The sequence below is a fragment of the Mustela putorius genome, unplaced genomic scaffold (genome assembly GCF_011764305.1).
Source record: "Mustela putorius furo isolate JIRA1106 unplaced genomic scaffold, ASM1176430v1.1 tig00003853_pilon_pilon_pilon, whole genome shotgun sequence".
In the NCBI taxonomy this organism is placed as follows: domain Eukaryota; kingdom Metazoa; phylum Chordata; class Mammalia; order Carnivora; family Mustelidae; genus Mustela; species Mustela putorius.
This window is the reverse complement of record NW_025422005.1, coordinates 84,343,311-84,362,825: the sequence shown is the minus strand read 5'-3', so window position 1 is coordinate 84,362,825 and position 19,515 is coordinate 84,343,311. Positions and strand designations below refer to the sequence as shown.

Sequence of the window (19,515 nt, the reverse complement as noted above, 5' to 3'; positions counted from 1 at the left end):
TCCCCATACATCATAGGACTCATGCAATGTGTTATTCCCCTGATAAGTGTGAGTTAGGGCATTTCCTTATTGTAACCGTGTTGAGAAAAAGCTTCTTTTTGGTGCAGAGGATGCTTTACATCACTAAACCTAATGTCTCTGGGTGCCTATGTCTTCCTTAACACCTAAATCATCCTGTAGAAAAATGTGTCCTGTATTCTCAGAATAAAAGGATAATAGCATTTTTCCTGACTTGTCTTTAGAGTGTGTGTGCCACAAAATAATAATAATAATAATAATAATAATAATAATAATTCTGCACTAGCTTACATATTAAATGAAAGTGTCTACTTAAAGATAGCTTAATATCAATTCCCAGGAAAGGATTGATCTTTATTTGACATTCTTAAGTTGGCTTTCCCAGTGATTGAAATAAACTAGATATGAATGATGGCCAGGGTGTGTGTGTGTGTGTGTGTGTGTGTGTGTGTGTAGGCTAGCCCTATACCTTGCAATTCTGGGATTGTTTTAAAACCAGAAGTCCAATATTAGAATTCTTTGATAAAGATTGGGATTATGAGTAGGGTTCACCATATTTCCTTTGAATGGAAACAAGGGCAATTTTGTGATTCCCCTGGGAATTGAACCTAGGATCTTCTGCATTTAAAACAAATGTGCTAACTGCTATACCATGGAACCTGAAGATGAGCATGGGATTCGGAGACAGGGTGATGTAGGATTGGGGCTGGGGCTCATCAAGTGGGACTCTAAATGACCATGTATATCTTTGAGGTCCAAATATGAATCTGGTGCAAGATGGGGGACTCTATACAAGGTTATCAGTCCACTGAAATAGTGGGCTTTGGACGTAGTATGTGAGCCAAGAAATGGGATGTGAAAAGGAGACTAAATTTCTGAAAAAGCAGATGAAATGGTGCATCCGTCTTTGGGGCCGAAGCTGGAGGGGAGCTGGAGAAACAGCACAGGAACAGAAACAAGATTGTCACAAGGCAGTTAGGGAGCAAATTACTTGAATTGCAGCCCACTTACATTTGAGCAAATGTGCTTCTGGGACCTTGGGGCTTGTTCTTAAAAGAAACAGTCCTGTAGGATAAGTGCCTTGCCAAAGTCCAGATTGGCTTCAGTGCTGGAGAAACAGACACATTTTGCAAAATCCTAATGTTCATTGCTGAAGGAGAGCTCAATTCCCAGGAAAGAATTGTTCTTTATTTGACATTCTTAAGCATCAGCCATGTATTAGGCAATCTGTAGCCAGAGAGTTGAAAGAAATTTCTGCTGGCATAGTCTAGTTGCTGGATGTCTTCTGGAAAAATAAGAAATCCTGTTGAAGAACTATGTCAGAATCCACTCCAATCTCTCCCTCACCCCCACCCCCACCCATGTCTGGCCTTTATAAAGAAGGGTAATAAATCTCCTTTCCAAACTTATCTCGGTTATGGCAGAGGGAAGTGGAAATATGTTGTCCACTTGAGGGGAAGATTATTGAAGTACCATGGTACATGATTTATTAGAGCCTGTTTGATTTAAACTCTGATTATACCCCAAACACTCAGTTCTGCTTCACACGCAGAAAAGATCTCCTACAGCCCATGCTACCTTACAATCCTTCTCACTCCTTATCCACTTTGTAGGGGAAGGCAGACTGTTATTAGCCTATGAAAAACACACCCTGGGTTGCATGTATTATGGAGAACTCTCCTATGATACCTCTTCATTTTCCTCTTATTTTACCTGTGGTGATGTCTGCAAGTGCCTAAAGCTGGAGCTTGATGTGGTACTATGATGGGTAGTACAGGGAACAGAAAGGCTACCTCCTTGTTGTCCATGAAAATTGGCTTCCATTTCTCTCTCTCTCCCTCTGTACATGTAAACATGTCTGTCGCCACACTCAGACATATACAAAACATATGATAGGATAATGTGATAATTCAAATCTATTCATTCTTTTAATAAATATGTATGTTGAACATCCTGGAGGGACAGGAAGAGTTGCCCTAACGAAATGACTGTAGACATTATTTTGTGTGTTCTTTCCTTCTTCATTATTCTCTTCAAATCAGATGATTTATGTTTCTTGCTTCAAGCTTTCTTTTACAGAGCAAGGAATAGAAATTCCTTGAAAGCAACCCTCTTTCGGAAAGACTGTGCTTATAAGAGGGGAGAAATGGGGAGAGAGGAACACTTTCAGTGAAACTGACTGGGAAGGGTGAGAGCAAGGCTGCTGGGTCTCTGAGTAGAATGGTTCTACCCCTTTTCCTTGACAGCATCCTTGGGCAATGGCAGGACTCAAAGTTATACCCAGAGACTCAAGCCTTGACCACAGAATTCCCATTCCCCATAAAGAGTCCTGGAACTCAAGAGAGGCACAAGGCAATCAGGGGCCATGTGTGACAATATCTGAAGGGAAACTAAGCTTTTCCACAGTAATCAGTAACAGGACAGGCCTCTGCAAAGACTTGGGACAGAATAGGAGAACTCAGCTGAATTTTTATAAGACACTAAGGACATGAGGACAAAATGCTATAATAATTATTAGGATTAAAATCTCTCCAGATTGGTGGGATTTGGAATTAAGGTGATTAAGCAGTATTGGGTTTAAGTTAATTTAAAGAAAATAAAGCAATGCTTTATTGCTTGCACATCTGGATTTGTGGATTAAGTCCCTACCTGCTATCACTTTGCAGGGAACACAATTGTAAACAAGTGATTACTGTTGTGAATTGACTGATCTATGAAGGAAGAAGTCAGGGCATTTTGGAAACAATCTGAAGCTTAGTTGGGAGTGTGTTTGTGGGATATGATGGATGAAGGAAGTAATTATTCCTTGAGTGAACATTTTAGCTGTTATCTACAGGATAAATGAGTTACCTTGGTTAAGGGGACATAGGAAGGTTGAAGAATGTTCCAGGAAGTGAACAATATTTGAAAATATCCTGAGGTGAAAAAGAGCGTGGAACAGCCAAATGTGCCCAAGACATGCACGCAAGGCCGGGAAAGGTCAGACACAGAGAACAAAGAGGGGTCAGGTTGCTTGAGGCCTACTAGATTATTAAACACAGATAATATGAGATATGGAAAGTCACTGAAGGATTTTAAGTAGGGGAGTGAAATAAAAGATTCGAGATTTTTCTAAAATTAACTTTGGTTGCAGTTTGGAAAATAAAGGGACAAGAAAGATTTAAAGGGCCAATGAGTAGGCCTTGTGATTATAGTTGGTTGGCCTAGCTTACAAAGGAAGATGGTGAGAAGTCAAAAATAAAGAGAGTTTTGAGAGACTGAATCACTAGATCCTGATGACTAATGTTGAGGTAGGGGCATGAGGTGGAGGGGTAAAGAGTGAGAAAGCTTTCTACATTTCTAGCTTGAGTAATAAAATAGAGGAGGGGAAATAATGGAATTAAGAAACACTGGTTGAAAAACACAATTTAAATTCAGTTTTGAGAAAATGAGTTTGATCTGCTTTGGAGATATCTAAGCTTTCATATACATGTTATAGTGACCATAATTACTGAATGTTATAGTAATTTATTATTGGACTAAAGGAGATCATAATGAGTACTATGATAATAAATTAAAAGTAGGTGATTCTATGTTGTTAGATACATTAAAAATATTTTAAAAGGAATTAAAATGGATATGTACAATTACTGACAAAAGTTAACAACCTTGACCAAGAGACCTGCCAAAGACAGATTGTGGACCAAATAAACTTTCCTCAGATTTTTCAGATGACAGGAAGAAGCTGGTGGAAGAAATAGTCAGAAGTGGCTAACAACACACCTTGAAACCCAGGAGATATTAAGTTCTTCAATTTCAGATTGTTAGGCAATGTAATTCATTACTATAAACAACAGATATTCCATCAAGCCACCATGAAGAGCATTTAGTCTGCACAACCTTTCAAGTGCTGACCCCTCCAAGTGCATCGCCTCTGAGAAACCATGAACCAAATGGAAAAATGTGTGGTTGTTGGTCAGAAAAGTCTCTACATCTTGAAATTATAATGGTAGCGATTGGTTGCTAAGTTTGCTACCCCTCCGCCCATCTGTTAAGAGCTATCATTATGAAACTAGACATTTGGCTTCGGGTGTAAACTTTATCACAAAGCTTGCCACAGATGGAAGAATCCAGGGAGTTTCTAGCCAGTCCTTGCTTTCCTTCATGCGGGGGATCATGGTAGAGACTGCACGTTCACAGAGCTCTTTTTCTCAAAGAGAATGGAAATGGAAATAGAATTATTGCCTCAGGAAGCAAAAACAGGAAGATAACCCTTAGATTATTGGGGCTATCAAGGCCTCCTTGCTTAAACTCCTTAAGTGGTTAGTGGAAGACACGGTGAGGAGCCAGGCGTGGGTATCTTGAGGATCCTGAAGCATCCTGTACTTTTCTTAAAGACATTTAACAGATTCTACCTTCTAGTATAGTTAAATGGCAAGTTTTCTTCTTTTTAGATAAGTATAAACTGCAAATAGCAGATAAGAAAACATTAAAGGGCTTCTATGTGCTTATTGGAATAAGCAGCACTTTGGCACAATTTGACTACAAGGCTGGTTGTAACAGTCGGGAAGTATCTGGCCAGGGCCAGAGGTGGTAGTGGGGGTGGGGTTGAAAAGGGAATAGGAAAAGGAAGTGAAGAAGGAAGACTATTGTTCCCAGCAATATGGTCCCCCTTGTGGCCCAGTGCCTGGAAACTCATAACACTTGTGTAGTCAAAGGCCCCAAATAAGGGATAATGCATAGTAAGGCACAGTCAGAGAAGGCAGTGTGGATCTGTCTGACTGCAAATACGCAACGGCCAGCCAGGAAATGACTGGGTGGGTAGACCACGCATAGGTAGTAGTAGGAACACATGGAAGAACATTGCTCTAGCCTTGGTGGGAACCAAGAGGTAAGAGTAATTGGTCAACAATATCTACTCCATGGGTGGTTGTGGAGATGAACTGAGACAGCTGGCTCATCGTGACTCAATAACTGGGCTGTGGGCATTAGAAATCAGGCTGGTTAACAGGCCCTGACATGAGATATGACCAACAGGGTCACTGCAACTGTGGCCATCAGAGAATTCATATTTATTACATGGAACTACTCTGCTAGGCACCTTCCATAAGTTACCCCCTTCACCCCGACGTCAAATATATGCACACGTATGAACATCTCTATGTTATAGAGGGAGAAATTCAGACTCAGAGAGGTTAAAACAATTTTCACAAAGACACTCAGATGATCAAGGATGGAGCCAGATTTAAAGTCTACCTGATTTTGTGCTCCGTTGGTGTGTGTCTTCAGAGCACTGGGAGAGGTGGGTTAGAGGAAGGTGGGTTCACAAGGAAGAGGTTTGAAATTTGGAAACTAGACAGAGAGGAACTTAAAAATATAAGCATAGGAGTTCTGTATTTAGTGTGCCCAGAACCCACTTGGTGGCCTCTGTGGTCCATTGCATACTGCATTATACTTAGTTCCATTTGTGTAGCCTGGTCTGCTAGACTGGATGTACCCCATGAATAGGGAGATAACTTTCTCTCCTCAGTGCCATGTACAATGTTCAGAGAATAGTTGGTGCTTACACATTTATTGAATAAATGAATTCATTAAGTCAAGGCCAGAACTGCAAGTTACAGCACCCAAATGTACAGAAATCGGTAGCAAAACCCAAGCAGAATAATGACATCTGTAAACAGAAATCTTTTTTGAAGCAAAGTAAGGTGTACTATAATATATTTGGGTTAACCTGTTAAGCAGAGTGTTACAAGCGTGAACTTGAGGGCAGGTCCCTTGACACTTACCGCGTCTCTCAAAGTCCTCCCAGGCCAATGTCTTTCACACAGGAGACATTCAGTGATATGTAACTGAATTCTAAAAAGAAGATAACGGTTCAAAATCATGTATGATCTTCATATCTTTGGGTAACTTGTTGGGGCATTCGTGTCTTAAATCTTCGTACATGAAAAGCATATGCAATTTGTAGTTTTAAGATTTAAGGTCACAACTAAACCATAAAAAGCCTCTGGATAAAAAGTGAAAAGTGGATCGGGGTGCCTGGGTGGCTCAGTGGGTTAAGCCGCTGCCTTCGGCTCGGGTCATGATCTCGGGGTCCTGGGATGGAGCCCCGCATCGGACTCTCTGCTCAGCGGGGAGCCTCCTTCCTCCTCTCTCTCTCTGCCTGCCTCTCTGCCTACTTGTGATCTCTCTCTGTCAAATAAATAAATAAAATCTTAAAAAAAAAAAAGTGAAAAGTGGAAGTATTTTGTGCTATATAGTGACAGTCTAAAATGTAATACTTCACTTTTGGACCCCAAGTTCAAACCTCCTATCAAGATTACCTCTACCTTAAAAACTGGACAAAGTCACGCCCCCAACATTCTTCTGATACCCTCAATTAGTTTAGATGTGAGAATACAAATTGAAACGAGAAAGGAAATGCTTGAGCTGCTGGGAAGTGGTATTGACATTACTGAGACTCTTTGGTCCTTTAATTGTGCTGGTAAAAAATACTGATGGGGTCAAACAATTGAAAACTCAATGAGATGAAAACAACCGGGAAAGACAGGGGTGTGGGAGGCTGAGAGGTTAATATCAACTTCTGTCTAATTTAGGATTTGGATTAAAGAACAGAGAAGCTCAAACCTGCTCAAATCATGCTGCCATCTGTGACTCCGATGTGGCATTTGGAAGAGTAAAAACACATGCTGGAAAATTACCAAGACAAAGAAAAATTCTGGAATCTCGGCACAGGATTTTCCTTTGTGGCTAAAAGGCTGAGCTACTTTGGAAACATTTGGATTCCTTCTCTGCTTTATCTGAGCCACCAAGCATCTCTTTTAAAGCATAGACATTGCATTCTCTATAAGGAGGAACCTTTGTGAGTTAATCAGTCATCATTTTCCAGGCTCGTCTAGGAGTCACATCATTAAGAAGTATGTGTTGGTAGTTATTGATTATCTAACAAAAGGGAGAACAAGAGAAATTAAAATCTTGTTTAAGTGGCATGATACTTAATGAGCTCTAAGATGTTCTCTGTAGCCCCAGTTCCCATGGAAATTATTTAATGCTAAGAGGGAGTTCAAACTCCTGAAGGAAGCTGCATATTTTCAGAGAACCTAAGCTGAGATGCAAAGCAAGAAAGGTCTGCATTTTCGAATAGAACATTTTGTATTACATGCACATCTGCATTCACTATTTTTTAAAATAACTTTATTTATTTTAGAGAGAGAGCTCAAGCAGGGTAGGGGCAGAGAGAGAGAGATTCTCAAGCTGACTCCCATGGAGGCTCTACCCAGAGTCTTGAGATCATGACCTGAGCTGAAACCAAGAGTTGGACGTTTCACACTGAATGAGCCATCCACATGCCCCTGCATTTGCTCTTCTTACAAAGGCTTTCAGGAAGCTGGCTGAGGGCAGAAGACAACATCATTGTACTTCCAATTTCAAATTGTCACTCTACTTTGTATCCTTCACGTACTTGAGTCTAACATGAGTTGATATGGACAGAAATCCTTTTTTTTTTTTTAATCTGAAAGGGAAATTATGTGATATGAAGTATCCCAACCTCATACCATTTCTGTGAATTCCCTGGATTATAAAAGGGGCTTCCATTCAATTCAGTGTAAGGGAATTTTTTAAAATTTGAAATTTTGGGACCAGGCTCCTGTGTGCAGGCATGGTCTAGAGTGTGACGGACGTCGAGGACAGCACAGCTGGCCCCTTCTCACAAGCAGCTTTTTTTTTTTTTAAAGATTTTATTTATTTGAAAGAGAGAGAATGAGAGAGAGAGAGAGAGAGCATGAGAAGTGGGAGGGTCAGAAGGAGAAGCAGACTCCCTGTGGAGCAGGGAGCCCAATGCAGAACTCGATCCCGGGACTGCAGGATCATGACCTGAGCTGAAGGCAGTCGCTTAACCAACTGAGCCACCCAGGCGTCCTCACAAGCAGCTTTCTACCTTGGCTGCGTCACCGGCATTCAGTGTGGACAGATCCAATGTTACTGTCATCCAGTTACCTTCCTTCAGTGACAGGACTGTGGGGCCTCACGGTGAGGGATAATAAGGACCTCAGAGCTCAAAGCTCTGGTTCCAGGGCCAGACTTCTCTCTAAACACTTACAAGGTTGTTGGCAAGCGACTAACCATCTCTACACCTCGCTTTTCTCCACTGAAGAACAAGACCAGCATCAGCTAAGACAGAGATTGTGAAAAATTAAATAAGATATCCAATAATGCTAACTCCTCTTACCCTTTCCCATCAGTTTCTAAACAGGCTGTCCTCTACAAAATACCCCACTCACAATAGAAAGGGCTCTTTAGAGTTGGTGCCCAAATGATGTTGACGTCTACATTCCCCCTTCTGTATCTCTCTGTCTTTCTTAGTAGCGGAACGCTGCTCCTGTTGTCGTTTGCCGTCCTTTGAGGAGATGTCCTGTACCTATTGTCATCACGTGGGATGCCTCTAGGCCTACGAATATCACATACGCGGCTCCTGTGGCCAGAGTGGTTCAGGTGACCTGGTTGGGTCTTTCAGCCAAAGCTGCAGGCATACTAGATGGTGTAGGCCCAAAGAGCCTCTCTTTTCTGAGGAGTGTGACCATGAAGTCTGTGGAGGAGAGCAGAGCCAAGTGACTTGGCAGGGCTCAGTGACTTTATTTGATTTCCTAAACACAGCGAGCCCAGAGCGAAATCCTGTGTGCCCTGGGTTTTTCATCAAAGGAGCCAAGAAATTATCTTTTTTTCCTCTCTCTTTTTTTTCTTTAGCAAGTTTGGATTAGTTTCTCACCTTTTCAGTTGAAAGGGTTTTGTTGTTGTTGTTGTTTTAATTAATTAATTAACTAATTAATTAATTTGCTGGAGAGAGCGAAAGCACTCAGCTGGGAGATAGGCAGGCAGAGGGTGAGGGAGAAGCAGACTCTCTGCTGAGCAGTGAGCCTGATGCGGGACTTGATCCTGGGACCTGAGGATCATGACCTTAGCTAAAGGCAGATGCTTAACTGACTGAGCCACCCAGGGGCCCCTTATTGAACAGGTTTCGATGAACACTTCCAAGGGTGGAAATTGATGGAGGACAGGGGGAAGTAAAATTTAAATTAAAAGTAAGATTATCTTTTACTTGCAAACTGTTTTCTTTAGAGGGTCCATATACTGCCTCAATTCTCTAATGTATTTAAAGCAAAATAATCAAGATGATCGCTCTAAAAATTTCTTGCTTGGATTTATGTCATAGGAGCCCCAAAATACCTTGCATCATGAGAAGAGCGGCACAGAGATTATCATCTGAAACATGTAGAGAATAATGATGCATCTCCACCAGAAGAGAGCACTGTAATTGTCTGCATGCGGCGTCCACAGGAAGAAGCCAGCATTTTTGGAATCTCAGAAACACCTTTTTTAAAAAATTTCCCTCCACCACAGCATCTCAACCTTAAGAGACAGACAAAAGAAAGTCCGGTTAAAAGTTGTCTGCAGAAGGAAATGGTTAGGACGCCTGGGTGGCTCAGTGGGTTAAGCCGCTGCCTTCAGCTCAGGTCATGATCTCAGGGTCCTGGGATCGAGTCCCGCATCGGGCTCTCTGCTCAGGAGAGCCTGCTTCCCTCTCTCTCTCTCTCTGCCTGCCTCTCCATCTACTTGTGATTTCTCTCTGTCAAATTAATAAATAAAATCTTTAAAAAAAAAAAAAGAAGGAAATGGTTAACAGAAATGAAAATTAAAGTACGAGTAAGACCATAGAATTCCCACATGGTCTTGTGAAACAATCCAGGCGGTCCTCGCTGCAGAGAACCCTCGCAGCGGGGAAGCGGCAGGCAGAGGTAAAAAGGACATATTGCTGTGCAAAGTGGACAGCCAATTAATGGAATGTGTTATCCCAGGGGTGTTGTAAGCCACATTAGTAATGTGGAGAGTCTTAGATAAATGTATGCTTATGAGATAAATGGGGGAGCTTTTGAAGGACGGAGGACAACTTGGGGAATGCCCTCTCTTATTTAACGACCACAGTGTGCTGGGGGATGGGGGGGGTAGTGGAAAAGCCCTCGTGACTCATGGAGTTACAAGTGTGGTTTAGCCTTTTCAAAACCGTGGGATCTTGAGTCCACTTGTCATTATGGGGTCATAATACAGCTATCTGACATCACTGTGGGAAGCTCAAAACAGATCGTTATTTCAGTGCCTTTGAAAGACAACAGATGAAGTTGAAAACAAAGTTCTAACACAAGTAAAGGACTGCTTATATCATGATCATCAGTAACCCCTGGCCAGGCCCCACGGTCATTCCATCCCTTCATCTCTATCTGGTGTGATGGATCAGCACTGTTGGGCAAGTTACCACTCTCTCCTTGAAACTTCTCATGCCCCCGCCACGACGCTGCCTGCACCAGCTTTTTCTGCTTTACTCTTTCTCCTTCTTAGTCTCTTTGCTGTCCCCTTTTATCTCTTCAATCTTTAAATGTTGGAGGTGACTCAGAGCTGAGCCCTCTTTTCTTTTCAATCTACTCTCTCCTCCTGGGGGCAATTTCATCCAGACCAGTGGCTTTAAATTCTGTCTATACCCTTCATGACACCCAGTTTATATCTCTAAGTGAGATTTTTTTCCCCCCTGAAACTGGGGATCTCTATTACCAGCTTCCTACCTAGCCTCTTCACTTGGATGCCTAATAGTTGCCTGACATTTACCAAGTCCAAAGTAGGGCTCCTGGAATTTCCCTGCATACTTGTTGCTTCTAAAACTTCCTCATCGGGTCAATGTCTTCTTCTACCTTTTAGCTGCTCAGTCCAAGATCTTGGTGTCATGGTTGACTCATCTCTTTCTCTCCTCTCTCATATCTGGTCTATCCTGTCAACTCTTCAAGCTGTATCTGGAATCTGACCCCTCTTCTCCACCTTCACTGCCTCCACCTTGGTCCACACCGTCATCATCACTCACAGAGGCTGGATTACTAGAACAGCTTCCTAACCAGTTTCCTAACAGTCTCTGCCCTTGTCATTTAGCAGTCACAACGTGTAGCCCAAGTAACCTCATAGAAATCAGCTCCTTCCCCTCCTCTTCTCAGAATTCTTCATGGTTTCCATCTCAGAGTAAAAGATGGTATTCCTGACAGTTTATGATCAAACCCTGTCACCTCTAAAAAATAATTTTCTTCTACTTACCATTGTCCACTCTACTCTAGCCATACCAGATTTCTTGTTATCACTCTACTACCATAGACCTATTTTCACCTCAGGATATTTGTATTTCCTGTTTCTGCTGCTTGGAACGCTCTTCCCCCAGATATCTGCATGGTGAGCCCCTTCACTAACCTTAAGTTTTTATAGGAAAGTGGCCCCAGTGAGGTCTTCCCTGGCCTAGCTAACATTCTACTACCCCACATGATACTTCTTATTCCCTTTTCCTTATTTATGTTTTCATTTTTTTATTATTTTTGAGGATAAAAACTTCTTTTTCCCAAAGAATTCCAGGCTCCAGGACAGTGAAGAAATCAGGTCTCTGGTAACAAGATTTCCAAATGGAGGAGTCACCTGTGTGAACATGAGCATCTGCTTAATTATGCACTGAACAACCCTGTCGTGACTTCGGGGGTCTTGGCTTCTGTCTTTACATCTTCACAGGGCTGTCTGAGGAAAGAAGAGTGTGGCCCTAATGGGGACAAACCAGAACCAGTGGGAGGAAATATAGGAGGCCTAGAGGCTGACTTAGCATATGCAAGAACCTATATATTGACTCCCTTGATAGGAAGACCACACTTCTTCACAGCAAGTCAGTAGAGACTAGATGACCATCTGGCAGGAATTTTATATCACTGATTTGTGCCACTGACTGCTGAAGTCCCTTTTACCCTTGGAAGCTGAAGTGACACCAGCTAGCAGGGATGCCTGGGTTTATCTGAGAGGCAGGCTGGTCAATGGGGTCTTGGCTCAGGACTGCTGGGCTCACAGCATCCTTCCACTGGCTCAGCTGCTCTTTGTGTCATTGGCCTTGATACCTTTGATCTTCTAGGTGGACCTGTCCCTCCCGAAGAGCTGAGGAGTTCTTAGTATATAATTTTTATTTTTTATAAACATGTATTTTTATCCCCAGTGGTACAGGTCTGTGAATCACCAGGTTTACACACTTCACAGCACTCACACTTTGGTGTGTGAGTGCTGTGAAGTGTGTAAACCTGGTGATTCACAGACCTGTACCACTGAGGAGTTCTTAGAAGCTGTGTGCTCCTGCACATTTTACCAATTGGATCAGGCTCAGGATTTTAAACTGTGGGAATGGTGCCAAGAAGCAGTCAGAGACTGCTCTCATGGATTCCTAACTTTGGAGGGAGTGGCTGCTACCTGAATTTACCTTCCTGGACCAGTACGGCACTGGTCCAGGGCTTTGGTGGGCCTTAGGAGGCTGTGACAGTGGTCAGCATGTAGACCGTGAGTGCTTGGTGCCCCTGCCAGGAGACAGACAAGAGGGGACCAGCCTCAGTGGGCTCTGTTGTTTGGGGGTACTTTGTTCTCAGCTCTTAGGAACAAGCATGCAAGGGCTTGACCCTTTAACAGAGAGCAACCTCATAGAGTCCCCCAGATTCCTGAGCCTCCTCCTCATGATTTTTCCAGTCCTTCCATGGATTAATGTCACTGAAGATTGTCCTTGGCTCCAACAGCCTTGGCAGCAAACCTGGCTTCACCACACACATGTGCGCATGTGTGTGTAAACAGTAATTCAGTTGATAGGTATATTGTTTGTATATATGTAATATAATGTATATATGTATGTATAAAAATATTTTTGAGTTTTGATAACTTTATCAAAATTTACCTGTGGTAAACTCTGGCAAGGGCAGAGAAAGAACGAAGGACTTTACTCCAAAAGGGGTAATATATTCATTAAGGAAGTCAATATTCATTCAGCAGCTAATTAATTCAATTGTTCATGAACTTATTCATCAAACAAATATTTTTCAAGTGTTTGGAAGGTTCTAGATTGTATGTATTCTAGTCCTGATGGGTTCCTCTTTAACCATTCAACAGGAAAAAAAAAAAGAAGAAGAAGCGAAATAGAAGCCCCTAACTCATACTGCCTTCTTATTTTTCATGGTGAAGACTAGGTCCTCTCTATTATATCTGCTCTGTGGAACCGGAGAGTTGTTGGAGAGAAAAAGTCAGAATATCTATGAAGGACTATCTTTTTCTCATGCTATTTGGAAAGAACAAGACCTGGCTAAGAATTAACTCATTTCTCTGTATCAGGTCTTAGTGTTTCATTCATTATTTACTTATGCATATCCTAGTCCACAGTGATTTGAAACAACTTAAGGAAACACATAAAATACTATAATGATGTAGGATTAAAAGGCAAGAATAGCATAAGGAGACAGACTGAACAGAATGTCAAGATTAGAAAAAAATTAATAAGAAATTCAGGACCTTGGGGTGCCTTGGTGGCTCAGTGGGTTAAGCCTCTGCCTTCAGCTCAGGTCATGATCCCAGGGTCCTGGGATTGAGCCCTGCATCGGGCTCTCTGCTCCGCCGGGAGCCTGTTTCCCCTTCTCTTTCTGCCTGCCTCTCTTCCTACTTGTGATCTCTGTCAAATAAATATATAAAATCTTAAAAAAAAAAAAAGAAATTCAGGACCTTATAATGAACACAATTATTATAATTGAACAATATCTTTGGCAGTGAGTTGCCTAGTAGCCTAAGTGAAAAGATAACCCATTATAATTTCATATCTTTAGGAATTTAATGATATGTGAGGGAAGCTCATTGTAAATAAGTTTCCCACAAAGTAGTTCATCTTTTTTCCCCACTTGTGTATAGTATAATAATATAAATAAACAAATAAATATCGTGTATGTGTGTGTGTGTGTGTGTGTGTGTGTGTAACTTTTAGGGAGTCATTCTTGGCTACTGTATATATGAAAAATATGATCTGGAAATAAAATTTTAGCCATTATTTTTAACTAAAAACAAAAGCACAAGAAGAAGAGGATGAGAGATATAATGTGGGGTAATGGAATTTTAGGTAGGCCAGCAAAGGCCTCATTGAGGCCATTTTATTTTTTTTCTAATTTCTTTTTAGCTTAACAGTATTCATTGTTTTTGCACCACACCCAGTGCTCCATGTAATACCTGCCCTCTATAATACCCACCACCTGGCTCCCCCAACCTCCCCACTCCATCCCTTCAAGACCCTCAGGTTGTTTTTCAGAGTCCATAGTCTCTCATGGTTCATCTCCCCTTCCAATTTCCCTCAACTACCTTCTCCTCTCCATCTCCCCTTGTCCTCCATGTTATTTGTTACGCTCCACAAATAAGTGAAACCATATGATAATTGACTCTCTCCGCTTGACTGAGGCCACTTTTGAGTAAAAACCAAATGTTAGTGAAAGAGCTCACCATGTGGATGTCTGGGGCAGAGCATTCCAGGCAGCAGAAACTGAAAAAGCAAATGTTTTGAGGCAGAAGTATGTCTGTGATAGTGATGAAAAAACAAGGAGCTATTGTGGCTGGAGTAGAGAGAACAACACAGTAAGAAGATGATTTTTTAGAGGTAACAGATCATAAAATATCAAGGACACTTAAACTATTTGAATTAAACTATTTAACTATTTACCTTGAAGACACACAGTAATATTAGTTTTTGAATGATTTCAATAATGTATAAATATTTATGCAACACATTTTATTGGTTATTATTTGTAGTAGAGATAAACATTTTAGTAATCAAATATACGGTCTCTTATTATTTTATTTTATTAAGTCACATTTACACAGTTTTGATATTAGACAAAAATAATTTTATATAAACACAGGCAGTTGGGACTTTTCTCCTTTCTATAAACAATCTTCAATAGTTCAATACACCAAAGGGGGGGGGAGAACAAAAGACAGAAAAGAGAAAAAGATACAAGACAGAAAGTACTCATCAATAGTTTTTTTCCCCTTAAATTACTCTGTCACTATAACATACATTTTCCCCCCATGAGATGTTTTTTTCTTCAACAGCCTTAATTATTTTGATTTTTATCAGACATGATTTTTATTTTCTGTAGTCTTTATATGTGAGCCATGTCCAGATGGAGAATAGTATAGAATAGTCCCCCTCTATATTTTTTAAAATCAGCCTTTTGGGTAGAAAAAAATGTTTTAGAACGGTACTTTAAAATGACAATGTAAATAAGATGATAAGAAAGAGTTTGCTTTAGCACTATCACAGAAATTGTAGAAACTGAAAAACATTTCAGCTGTTAAGCTAGTTTTTAGAGCTACCTTCAGAACTGTATGTTCCTGCAACTTTGTCACTCTCAACAGCTACCATTTATTCTTTTTTTTGAACACGTATTTTCAAAATAAACAGAGCTCTGCTAGTAGTGCCAGCACTTAGTGAGAGAGGGGAGCGAAAGAAGAGAGAGGGGAGACTTTGTGTCAACTTTTGTTGACTATACCAATTCTTAGTCTGTGGCTAGATCTTTTGTCTGATAGTATCTATTATGGGTTGTGTTGTGTTCCTCTAAAACTTAAGTCAAGTCCTAACTCCTGGTACCTGTGAATGTGGTCTTATTTAGAAATAGGGACTTGGCAGGGATAATCGGGTAGGGAGGTGCAATGGTGTAAGTCCTGTTTGGAATCTGAAAGCCTGAGAACTGAAAGCGCCAAGGTCCCAGGGCAGTAGAAGATGGATGTCTCAGCCCATGCAGAAAGAAGGAGTTTGCCCTTCCTTCACCTTTTTCTATTCAAGACCTGAACCGATTGAATGATTCCCACCTCACTGGTGAGAGCAACTGTTGTTCAGTCTACTGACTTAAATTCTAATTTCTTCCAGAGACACTCTCATAGACATACCCAGAAGTAATGTTTTGCCAGCTATCTAGACACCTAGCCTGGTCAAGCTCATACACAGAAAATTAACTATCATATAAGACATGGGAGAAGGGAAGGATTTTATAATTTTATGATTAAATATCAGTCTTCTAGTGAGCCTGAGTTCCTGGCTATGACTTTATTAAGTGTTTCTCTGCCTTTTTACCACTTACCCCCTTTAGTATGATGGGTAGAGTAGAGGTGTCTGGGGTAGGAGGAATGACTTGCTCTAAGAAAGCAAATATATTTTTAAGTCAATACTTATTATTTGAATACATATGAAATTCATACTAAAAGTGAATACATTTCCTGATACATACTGAAATGTTTGAAGCTACTCATCTGTATCTGGAATCCATTTTGCAACCTTCTGTCTGTGGTTCTTAACAAAGAGCAGAAGGGAGAGGGGAAATCTTGACACTACTTGGGGTTTGTATTGGTGTTGATGCCTATCCTTGGTTGAGAACCTCAGATATAATAAAAAGATTGAGGGATTGATTTGTGTGGGTTTTAATATTGCCTTACCTTATATTTGAGGATAGGATATGTCAACTGATATGCCCCAAACTACATATTTAATCTGTGGTACAGCAAGACTCCAGTCCAGGGTTTTGAATTCCCACTAGAGTAACCAAGCATCCCAGTTTGCATGGGACTGAAGGTTCCCCAGGATGTGGGGCTTTCAGTGCTCCAACCTGAAGGCCCCAGGCAAACTGGAAGTGTTACTCACTGTCACAGAGAATTTAAAACCCAGAAAAAAAGAGAATATAAGATGAGGAGATTTTCCCCTTGACATTTACTATCTGTGTGCTGATTACTTAGAGGATGCTTATGTATGTAACGTGGCAGATTACAGGAAGATCAATTTGCTGGCAAACAGTTTATAAATTACTTCATTACTCATATCAGTGTTATCTGAGATTTCTATCTGTCTGACACAAGCAAACAATAAAACAGACTAAAGCTTCTCTTTTCATGGGAACTGTATAAGTGCTAAGTCTATCTGCCTGCTGGCAGCCTACGCTTGGGTGGGAGTTTGATGGCAGCACTCAGTAAATCTTTCTATGCTTTAGATGTTACCATCAGAATCAGGAGTGGGAGGAAACAGGATGGGGCTGGAGGGAAAGCATCTTGGCACAGCCAGACGTGGAAACATCTCATCCTGTCTCTATTTTCACCTCCACTGTTACTGGATTGCTCTTTCTTTAATGTAATCATGGACCATGGTCGCTGACTTATTCTAGCTCCAAATGACCCTGGAGCCATGTGCCTCAATTCTCATTAAAGCCTCAATCCCAGTGCTCTAGTTAGTTGTTATAATCATCTTGCTTCTTACTTCCCTCCAATCCAGGGCTGAGGCTCACTGTTTTTCTAGGTAGCTCTTTCTCCAAAACGACTGAAGTCTTGTCCCTGACCCTCATCAAATTGCTTAGTATCCTCTGCACAAAGACTAACCCTACCTATCACTTGTGAACAGCAGTTTAAAGACCAACATCTCCTAAGGCCCTGAAGGATAATGATAATTTGCCTGAAATCTGGCTGAAGGTGGGTCTATTGCTCAGGCACTATATCCGGCCTGCTGTAATTCCAGCATTTGTTTGAAACTCCCCTCTCACTTTCCTAGCCAGAAGGTTAGGCTCATGTTAGGCTAGACCTGAGAGGGTACTGGCCGGGTATGCTGTTGTGGGAAGCTGGAGCCCAGAAGCAGGAAGTGGCATCCTGGAAGTTGGCTGAAGGTCTGTAACTGGGGCATCAGTCCAAGGGGCTTAATGGAGAATCAGATCCAATGTAGGGAGGCCAAATGGGATTAGGGGGATCAGGAAAGTGGTAGAATTAGGATAGGAGACAGTGGAGGTGCTGTGGAGGATTGGTGAGCAGACACACATAGTAACTCTTATCCTGGGATGTCCCTGACTCTTGAGGCATATTGCATTTGAAGAGGATGTAATGAAATGACTACTGACTTGCCCTAATAGGCCGGTCAGTTGCCCTATCATGTACTTCCTGACAAGTAGTCTTGCTCTGAGGAAACAGCAAAGTCTCCCCAACAATCATAAGCCTATTTCAAATACTTTCTTTTCAACCAGTCAGTATTCTGGCTCCTGTCTCACCTTCATTGAGTTTGTTATTGGCCTTCATCTAGGTTGTTTTTGAATCCTTAAAGAATATCTGTTTAGATGAGTTTTTCCTCTAAAACTAGATCCTGTCTAATTATTTAATGATTGTGCAACTAACAGAGAAATATTCTGAGATGATAATTTCCATGTTAGGGAAAGAAAAATTGAGGCTGATTTAGACCAGACAAAGCAATATTTCAATTTTTTACTTTTTGATGTTGTAAATGACCATGGAAAATTTGCTTGAATATTTTCTATCATTGGAACAGGGGCTTCTAACTTGTTCAGGGGTAATGTAAGACCTCTGCCTCATGGCCATTGGGGTTTAGAGGATATTTGCTGATAGGAAAATTATTTTACTGAAATACCCTATCTTTAGCCACCCCTCTACTTAGCTGCAGTAGCACAGGACTTTGTCCTTAAGGTGAGTTCCAGTCTGGGGAGAAGGGTTTTCCCCAGTGAACAGCTGTTCTAGGGACCTCTAGCTCTGCCACTTTAGGGAAAATATTCAGCTTGCACATTCTTTGTTTTTTTGAAAAAATGCCTCCGGAAGTTTCTATTATACGAGAGGATTTGTCCTCTGGTAGAACACCATAGTTCATTGTTCAGAACTTTCTGGAAAATTCAAAAGCACAGCTTTTCAAGACTCTCTTTTCCAGAAAGCATTTTATCCAAATTAAAAATTAAATTCTGAGACACAGTTAATATGTGTTAGCCTTTGTAGGAGCAGCACAGATCTAAGACTTTTATGTGAAGAGACCTATAGGTCTTAACAATTGACATGTGGAATATGGCAAATATGATTGTGTGTGTTGAAATGCTTTTTATTTGGTGACTTAGGAGTGACAACCATACCTGGCCACTGCTGGAGAATGTTATGATGGCTTAGTACTTAGTACTTTGGCTCTTCTCTCATTTTTACTAATTTTTGTAAATAGGTAAGATAGTTACTAAGAAAAGAACATTTTGAAATAATTTAAATCTTTCATCTTTATATGTATTATGTCAAAACAAAGAGTTAATAGAATAGATCTAATCAGTGTGTTTAAAAGGAAAATGGCGCCACCTGCAAAGATTAGCAGACATTTGGATGCTGTTTAGTTTGTACCTGCATTGGTATAAGCACGTTACATGTACTTACTCATCTAATTTTTATAAATTAGGTACCTTTATTATTCCAATTTTTATAGATGAAGGAACTGAAGCTTGGAGAAGTTAAGCAAGGTCCAAGGTCATACACACAATGTTGGAGCTGAGACGTCAACGCAACAATCTTTCTCTAGGGCCTACTTAGACAGTGGTACGAGGCCCAAACTGTCATTTTATCATGATAGGCTCAGAACTTGATGCAGTTCCCTAGGTTACATGAACCAACAATAGGTTTTCTAAGCACATTCCAAGCTATTCTGTCAACCTTGGACATACTGTCCTTGATGGAATCCATACCAATCATTAAGCAAATGACATGACGAGGACTATATTTATTGAGTAGGTGTGCTTGGGGCTTTACTATCTCTAATTTTATTTGGTTCCAGCTGATTACTTGATCATATGGATGTGATTTTACTTACTATTTTTGCAA

General features: G+C 40.9%; 1 long non-coding RNA gene across 1 annotated transcript; it reads right to left on the bottom strand.

Annotated features, from left to right (window-relative positions):
- Positions 1 to 1,007: 1,007 nt before the first annotated feature.
- Positions 1,008 to 19,238, bottom strand: LOC101689207. The gene is made up of 4 exons (XR_201010.2): positions 19,101 to 19,238; positions 9,223 to 9,405; positions 5,784 to 5,853; positions 1,008 to 1,303 (listed from the first exon to the last, which is right to left on the bottom strand). It is a non-coding gene; the product is annotated as an uncharacterized LOC101689207 (long non-coding RNA).
- Between the last annotated feature and the right edge of the window lie 277 nt (positions 19,239 to 19,515).